Source organism: Notothenia coriiceps, unplaced genomic scaffold (genome assembly GCF_000735185.1).
Source record: "Notothenia coriiceps isolate Sejong01 unplaced genomic scaffold, NC01 NC01_scaffold00026424, whole genome shotgun sequence".
Lineage (NCBI taxonomy): Eukaryota > Metazoa > Chordata > Actinopteri > Perciformes > Nototheniidae > Notothenia > Notothenia coriiceps.
Window position 1 is genome coordinate 3223145 of NW_011359125.1, and position 8357 is coordinate 3231501.

Consider the following 8357-nt stretch of genomic DNA (forward strand, 5'->3'; position numbering starts at 1 on the left):
TCAAGCATGGAAACATAGATAAACTTAAAGTAAGTGTTAGGAATCTAAAACACTCTTAACAAGGTTAAGAAGACTAGGGTATGTTCAAATCTAATAATTAATTATGATGTGAGGCAAGACTGACAAACACATTTCAAACTGAACGGCTGGTAGTCGAAGCTCGGACAGAAAAACAACAACAAAGGTTAGTAGTCTAGAATATTCAAAATGTGGGAGAAAATGACGAGTATGTTGAAAGGAATTACTCTGAAGGAAAGCGCAGAGCTTCTGGCCGAGTTATGGCATCAACAGTATCCTGTATCAGCATTTATCCTCCATTCACCAGGGTCTCCCACTATGACATGAACCTTCACTGACCACTGATCCCAAACTGAAGAATAACCTGACCAAGGTTTGCGTCACGTCTAAACTCAGAGAGTGGCTGTTTGAGTGCACAGTGCAGGGGTTTCTGTTGGTGACCACATGTATGGAAACCAACGAGCAGCTGGAGAGATGGCAGTTTGACATTGAGTTTGACAAGTCAGCCAAGAGAGCAGTGCCCCCAGAGAGACGTCCATTACGACCCTTCAGGGTGAGATCCGCTCAGTCATCAGACACATAACGTCCACAGTCACTCTCTGCTGGAGACCCCATGTGCCTTTGACCTCCTTGTCTACACACAGAAATAACTGATTTGATTTCCTGATAAGTGGGAGGAGTCCAAAAGCAGATCATTAACCAATCAGAGAGGTTCGCTTATGCTCCTCCAACACCTCCATCCACAAGGAGGTACAGGACAAGGTGATCAGTCCTGAAGTCAGAGGAGGCTAAACTGAAATCCAGATACCCACATTTAGGGAAAAAACCTGGGGTCTCTGACTTGCTTCATAAAGGCCTCCAGAAGGGGCAAAAGTACTTTGACTCTGGCGACTACAACATGGCTAAAGCCAAGATGAAGAGCAAGCAGTTGCCAACAGCTGCTCCAGAGGAGACGGAGATCACAGGGGCTCACATCGACCCCCCCCAGGAACTGCCCCAGATGAAAGCCTCTGTATTATTCACTGTATGTCCTTATTCTAAATGATGCTGTCAATATGCTTGTTATTTCCTGAAATAGTAATCTTGAGGCCAAGCTCAGGAGGAAGCTGTACTAAAGGACCGCATAGTGAAGACCAGAGTGTTACTGTATATGGCCATCTGCTCCAGATTTCCTGCCAGAAGGGTTAGGGTTCCACCCAAGAAGAGGACAGTTTCTGTTTATAAGTTGTCATAATTGTGAAATTACCATGCTAGAAGACAAGTTTATGGAACCTAAAAGCGACAGTTCTGTCAGTAAGGACCAGTCTTTGCGTTCTGTATGTCTAAATTGACCGTACTTCTTTTTACTGGAAGCAGCTCATGGCATTGTAATGAAATAGTGATGGGAATTAAGGCTCTTTGAAGGGAGCAGGATCTTATGGCTCCGTTCCTTTCCGAGAGCCGTTCAAAAGAGTTTTTTTTTTAAGGGGGCGGGGTTACTAATTGGCAAATTTGCATTCAGGAAAGCAAGTTTCCTCGCTTTTGAGGACCTAGTGCGATTTCTCCTCTCTGAGAAGATTTGTCCCGTCTTGGACAATGTTCTCTCTGACGGAACTGACGTTACCACAATGCAAAGCCTTTCCGCCATGAGCTTGGTGAGCCTGGGGTATAGGCATTGAACCAACGACAAAAAGAACGGCTCTCACCAAGGAAGACTCGGTTCCCTTCGTTCGTACCAAAGAGCCGTTCAAAAGAATCGGATTGTTCGCGAACGTAACATCACTAATGAAAAGGGTTCAGACTTGAAAAAAAACGTCTATATTCATAAGTTGAAGAAAATGTTCCTGGACCTGTTCAGTGCTTTTCCAGGGTCCTTACTGACTGAATGAAGTTTACCTGTGATGAGGTAAATATAAATGGCTATGTAAATAGCTGCCCTGCTGTCACTTTGTGCCATTTTGTTCTGTAAATAAAATGGTTTTGCACAACAAGATGTGAGGCAAACTCTTGAATGAAAATCTAATCACAACCCTCCAACATCTTGCCAACTAAGGACGTACTGCTTTCCACTGGATGTAAAAGGCCAAGGTTAATCCTACAATATGGATATTATTCCTAATGTGTCCTTTTTATTTTTTTTTATTATAAAATAGGAATTTAAGGAGTACATACAAATAATCATGTTATAATCCTTTATCATTGTACATTTTATTCAGAATCAACATATAATGCTATAAACATTTAATATTATGTGTCATGCATTAGTTATCTTCTAGACTTACTCCTTCCTCTGTCACCTCAACACGATAAAGTGCACAGTCCTGACGGCCATTAACAGACACCATGCAGCAGCAGCAGCAGTAGTCCTCCATGTGGAGCGGCTTGTGATTAAGTTCACATTAACACTGATATACTATGTCATGTTTACAATATTATACAATATAATATACAGCTACTACACTACACAAATGTCACTCAATCTGCACATTTACTAAAGCACTCTGACTCATTGCATATAAATGTGTGATGAGATTACTTCTGTCACTTGCTCTGTAGGATCACACTCCTACAAGTTGTAAAAAGTGACTTTTGTCCGGATGCTAGAAGGGATCCTGGAGGTGTTAAAAAGGTCATCATAGGGAGCTGGCCCCTGACACGGGACCGGGGGCCGCCTTTAGACTGCATGTCTGCATTACTGGGCTGGTGGAGGTGATAGGAGCCAGGAGTCATTTGGATTGACCCACAAACACACGCACACATGCAAGTGTACAAGTATACACCTGTCACATTTTAAAATAACAGACATATCCACGTATGCATACATGCATATGTCGTAACACTGGACAAGCATGGCAGGCATGCAGCTGGTGTGCAAACGAAGTATTTAAACCACAATAACTTTAGGAGAGGAGTAGATTCACATTCACACACTCCATTAGTCTTTGCCCTCTCTGATGACCGGGCATATCACAGCTGTGTGAGTGTGTGTGTGTGTGTGTGTGTGTGTGTGTGTGTGTGTGTGTGTGTGTGTGTGTGTGTGTGTGTGTGTGTGTGTGTGTGTGTGTGTGTGTGTGTGTGTGTGTGTGTGTGTGTGTGTGCGTGTGTGTGTGTGATTTTGAGTGTTTGCGTGCACTGACATTGAAATGGCAGGCCCTGCTTGCGACTCCACCTTCGTTTTTTTTTGGGTGACGAACTTGACAAATTCTTGGCTCTGGATTCAGACATCAGGCTGTCATTGACACCCCACTTATCTACCGCTCACAAAATAACTGAACAGGCCACCACGGCGGCGTCTGCCCTTCAACAATCAACAACAGTCCTCACACTCCCATAACTGCCTCTCCTCAGCTCCTTGACATTGCTACTGCCTCTGTCAATTTCTGTCCATTTGCCACTCAGAGAGCGGGCGCTAATGTCTTACTGAGGGTTAAAGTTGGTGACGTGAGGAAGCATTAAGCCTCTCGCTTACTTTCACAAATCAACATGTGGCATTTACAGTGTTTTTACACTATGACATTTATTTTATATAATCAGTAATGTGGATATATTACAGTAGTCATTGCAGATGTAGATATATTAAAGCACAATATAAAAATACTCAAAACGTGCTTTTGTTAGTGTTTTTATCCCCCCTTTTAAAACGTACAGATCAAGATTGAAATATAAACCTTGTCAAACAAATAGAGTTTGTGTATTAGTTATGAGTTACACTGTATAATGCATATGCTGGGAAACACATTCCCTTTAATCATTAGCTCAAGTATTTTTATACAGAACAAACTATCTAACATAATTCGAATTGGATCATTCTCACGGGCAGTATGAGCCTCAAAGTATGAGGTATTAAATCAAGAGCCTTACACACCCCATTAAAATTGCAAAATGTTAAGATTATGCAATACTTTTTTTTTAATACAATATATGATACCTGAAAAAGGACTAACAAATAGTGACTGCAAAAGTAGAAAAAAACTATTTTTTCAAGTCAATCTCTGCACATTACTTTCACTCTGCTATTTGTCCCTCAGTCTAATTCAGGCTGTGGTTCAGCGTATCGATCACGGCCATCCTCTGGTTGCACACACTATTCCTTTCTCCGTTACTCAACCTTCAGTTTTGGCAAATTAAACTCAAGCTCCGTTTTCAGCTTCAGTAACTGAATGATTGGCATTCTGTTGAGGCAAATACATGTCGAGTTCTCATATTTGTCGTGTTGGAGCAGGAAGTGCAAGCTGATATTTCACCGGAGCCATTTCTTCCCGGCCTTAGGTTACCAGAGGGCAGGAGGAGCCAGAGGGGGATGGGATCAACACGCGGTGTGTGGATGGTCAGGTGAAGAAAGGAGGCACTAATTTAGTACCACTGAGTGTCTATTCTGGGCCTGTTGAGATTGCATGTCTCGATCACTGTCAGACTCTCAGCCATCTGTCTTTGTATCGATGCTGTGTATACACTCACAGACTTTCTTTTTCCTTAACCCAACTTGTTTAAGATTAACTCAAGATATCTGGCTTTCTTCTAAATTATCACTTTGACATATAGAGCTTTGATTTTGTTTTTTTGTTTTTTTACAAAAAGCATGTAATAAGGTAATGGTACTTGTTCATGGCAGCTACAGTAGATGACTTTGGAAAAGAATGCCGTCCCTATGACATTTTTAACTTGATTTATCTAATGCAGGGGTGTCAAACTCAATTTCATCGCGGGCCACATTCACATAAAGGTTGCACTCAAAGGGTCGGTTGTAACTATATAAATATATAAATATATAATATATATATAAAATTACATTATTGCCTCTGAATTGGTTTATTATTGGATAGGATAATAACTTAGTAATTAACTACGTTTGAAGGCAGAAGTCCAGGGCAAATAATTGCAAGTCTCTTCAGTGTGCATGTCACAAAACGAGATGCATTGTGGGACGTGTAGTTTATGGGCAACCTGCTTCTGTAAAGTGGCATGTAACCGTGTAATATACGTGTTATATTCTTTGCAAGCTCTTGCGGGGCCACATAAAATGAAGTCGCGGGCCGGATTTGGCCCCCGGGCCTTGAGTTTGACACCCCTGATCTAATGGCATTCACTTTTATCTTGCATAAACCAGCTTGGGAAAACCAGAGCACAACCTCCGAACAGACCTAAAATATGGAGTGTGGACTGGTACTTGGAGAGGTCCCAGTTCACCTCCTGGGCCCTGCCGTGGTGCCTTTGAGCAAGGCACTTTTTTGTGAGGCAACTCAACCATATAACTTACAACTCAACACTAAAGACCATCTTGCAATGGAGTCCCAGCTGCCAAAATGCCAATGAGCCAGGGGAGTTCTCCTACTTCAGGCACCCTCACCCGGACCGTAACATCTTTAAACTCTGCCTTCATTTTTTTCTCAACTAAATATTTTTTTTTGTTTTGTAACTGTATCCTTCATGTTTGCAATGCTATCATGGTGATAGAACAACCCAGTCTCACGGCATTTCGTGTTATAGTCGCGAAATTAATCTATTGATTCATGTTCACCAACACGATTTCCCCATTTTCTTTCGTGACGCACAGAACGATTTTAAAAGCAATGTAAATAATAACAAATTAGAAGGAAAAACAGATTTAAAAAAATACAGATTTCAGTTTTCTGAAACAGAACAATTTTTGAAGCAATGTATTTATATTGGTAGTATGTTTCGTGAATGCACCAAATAATAACAAATTAGAAGGAAAAAAAGATTAAAAAAATTACGGATTTCAGTATTCTGAGGCTCCGAGCCCCATTTATTTTCCTCGCGGACGGCAAAAATACTCAGACATAATGCTATTTAAAATAAAAGGGTTAGGGTTAGGCTTAGGGTAAGATATTGGGTAAGAAAATGTTTTTATGAACCACAGAGCTTCTGGTATTCCAAGACCCGACTGTATTTTTTTAAATCTGTTTTTCATTCTACCAATGGAAATGGGCCTACATTGCTTTTAAAATCGTTCTGTGTGACACGAAAAAAATGCGAAAATCGTGTTGGTGAACACGAACCAATAGATTAAATTAATTTCGTGACTATAACACGAAATGCAGTGAGATTGGGTTGGATAGAATGCATGTTGCATTTCCATTACAGTTTAGGAACTGGGGTAGTAACTATAGTAACGCAGTGTAGGCGGAGCCGTGACGTCATCTTCAATGCGAAACACAAAACCAACATCAGCCGCTGTTAGCACTCAAGCTCACAGCTCCTCATATCTGTTCAGAAACCAGACCAGGGGTCTCCAACCTTTCTCCAAGAGCTACTTTGAAAAAATGAAAGTGGCCAAGAGCTTACATTTATTCACATAGCACTCATCAGTTGAATTAAGCTACTTTTGTACACATTTGAAATTGCAATACCCAAAGCTTATCAAAAACCTATCGGAGTACTTCATGGCCACAGAGCGTGAACATTGTGATCAGCTGTTTTAGCGCAGTTCTCCATTGAAGGGGGTGGGGGGAGCAGAGTCCTGCACGGGTCTGATTTTCAAGACCCGCTCCCGCCCCGCACCCGCGACGTGCAATACCGAACCCGCCCCGCTACCCGCACATATTGCCACGTGTGAACGCAGTCGTATTAAATAACGACGACTTATTGCGAATAAATCCCTTACAAATTTATGGTGTTGTGGTCTTACTCATTAAATCGATTGGTGCTTTTTCCGTCCTTAACGTAACTGCGGGGGATGCTACGGCCGGTTATTCTTCGGAGTCTGACTGTTGTCTTCTTCGTTCGGTTCTTAACTGGAGAAGATTTGGGGGACTGGACTTGACTTGGCCGAGCAACCTACTCCTCTCGCGGAGGTGAGGCGTGTAAAGTAAAACATGTGTCTTATGGAGAATTGTAAGGGAACTGAGAAAAGCAAGAGGAGGAAGTCCCAAGGATCTTAACGAAAGTCTTGATTTCACCCTTTTCATGACGCCACTACTACCAGATTACAGAATTACACTACCGATTACAGGAGAACGATAAAAGTCAATTATTTTATGCACACATTTCAAACACTTCCGTCCTCCTTTTCGGAAGCGCTAGTGGCAGAGGAGACAAGGAGTTTGGGCGGGGAGGACTTTTATTGATGATTATTCTCACTGGTCCGACTATCATTGACTATCTTTTGCAATAATAATTAAATTGAGTGACTAACTCTATATACTTCGATTGAATTAGAGTTTGTAAGTACCATAAATCGTTGTCATTCTGTCTCTTACATTCACACGTGGGTGGGTACGTGATAAAAACCAAAATATTACGACAAAGCATTTATGGAGGACAACAGACGACACAAGTCTGAGTTGAATACAAAACACTACGGTGTAAGGTCCAGGAAAAAAATTGTCTTCTGGCAACGATCTTCGACGTCGATCTGATGTTCTTTGACATCAAAAAACAAAAACTTCCTACCTTGTTAAAGTGTGTGTCTATATCCTCCGATCTGGTATTATGTTAACTAAATAATACCAAAATATTAAATTGTACAGTTCTGCTTCTTCTTCCTTTTTCTACCGACGTAACAAGTCGACAGTTAAGACAACTCACATTCTAATATTTGTCCCCACGTGTATTGGACCATGCGTTTACGGCCGTTGTAGGACTTTACGGCATGGCAGAACACAGTTTTCGCGTAAACGCATGACTGCATGAACACGTTCGAAAAGGTGCTTCCCGTCAATCTTAGTGGCCTGCTGTCCTCAGCCAGAGGCACACGTGTCTGTCCCGACGACAACTGCAGCCAGAACATGTTGCCTTAACCAAGGTTTTGATGCGGTTGGCCGACGCCTCCCTCTGAGGGGGGTCTCAGGACGTAAGCCCAGCCCATAGCGCCCATGGCTGCCCACTGGGCGTTTTTTCCCACTAAACGCCCACCATAAAAAAGTTTGCGAAAAAAGGCCAAGCCAAAGACCATTTTGTTCTACTACGCCCAGGCCCAACGCCCACAACGTATGATTTTTATATAAATAATTTATTTTATTAAATCAAATTACAAATTTAAGTCTGAGAGGGCCGCCCTGGCTCGTATTAGGTATTGGGAGACGTCCGCGTAGTTTAGACGACGACTCGCGCGGGTAAGACTTACCGACTCCACTTCGAGAGATCGCTCTTATCCGATTGTCGTAAAAGTTATTGATGAGTGAGGAGTTCTCGGCTTTTAGGTTGCAGACCTCCGAAAACCACAGAGGATCTACGCTTTTATTGGTTGAGGTCCGAAAAACTCGTTTTTATACGTTGACGGCACACAATTATTAACTGCAGTGAGCGAATATATATACGCCGCAAGCTCAGGCCCAACGCCTAGAACACGGCCGCCCAGCCAGCCCAACGCCTTTATGAACCGTTAGTAACACGCCAGC

The 8357-nt window shown here is 42.2% G+C and overlaps 1 pseudogene; it reads left to right on the forward strand.

Moving 5' to 3' along the window:
* Positions 1 to 219: 219 nt before the first annotated feature.
* LOC104957160 (mitotic spindle assembly checkpoint protein MAD2A pseudogene) lies at positions 220 to 810 on the forward strand (annotated as a pseudogene).
* The last annotated feature ends 7547 nt before the right edge of the window (positions 811 to 8357 follow it).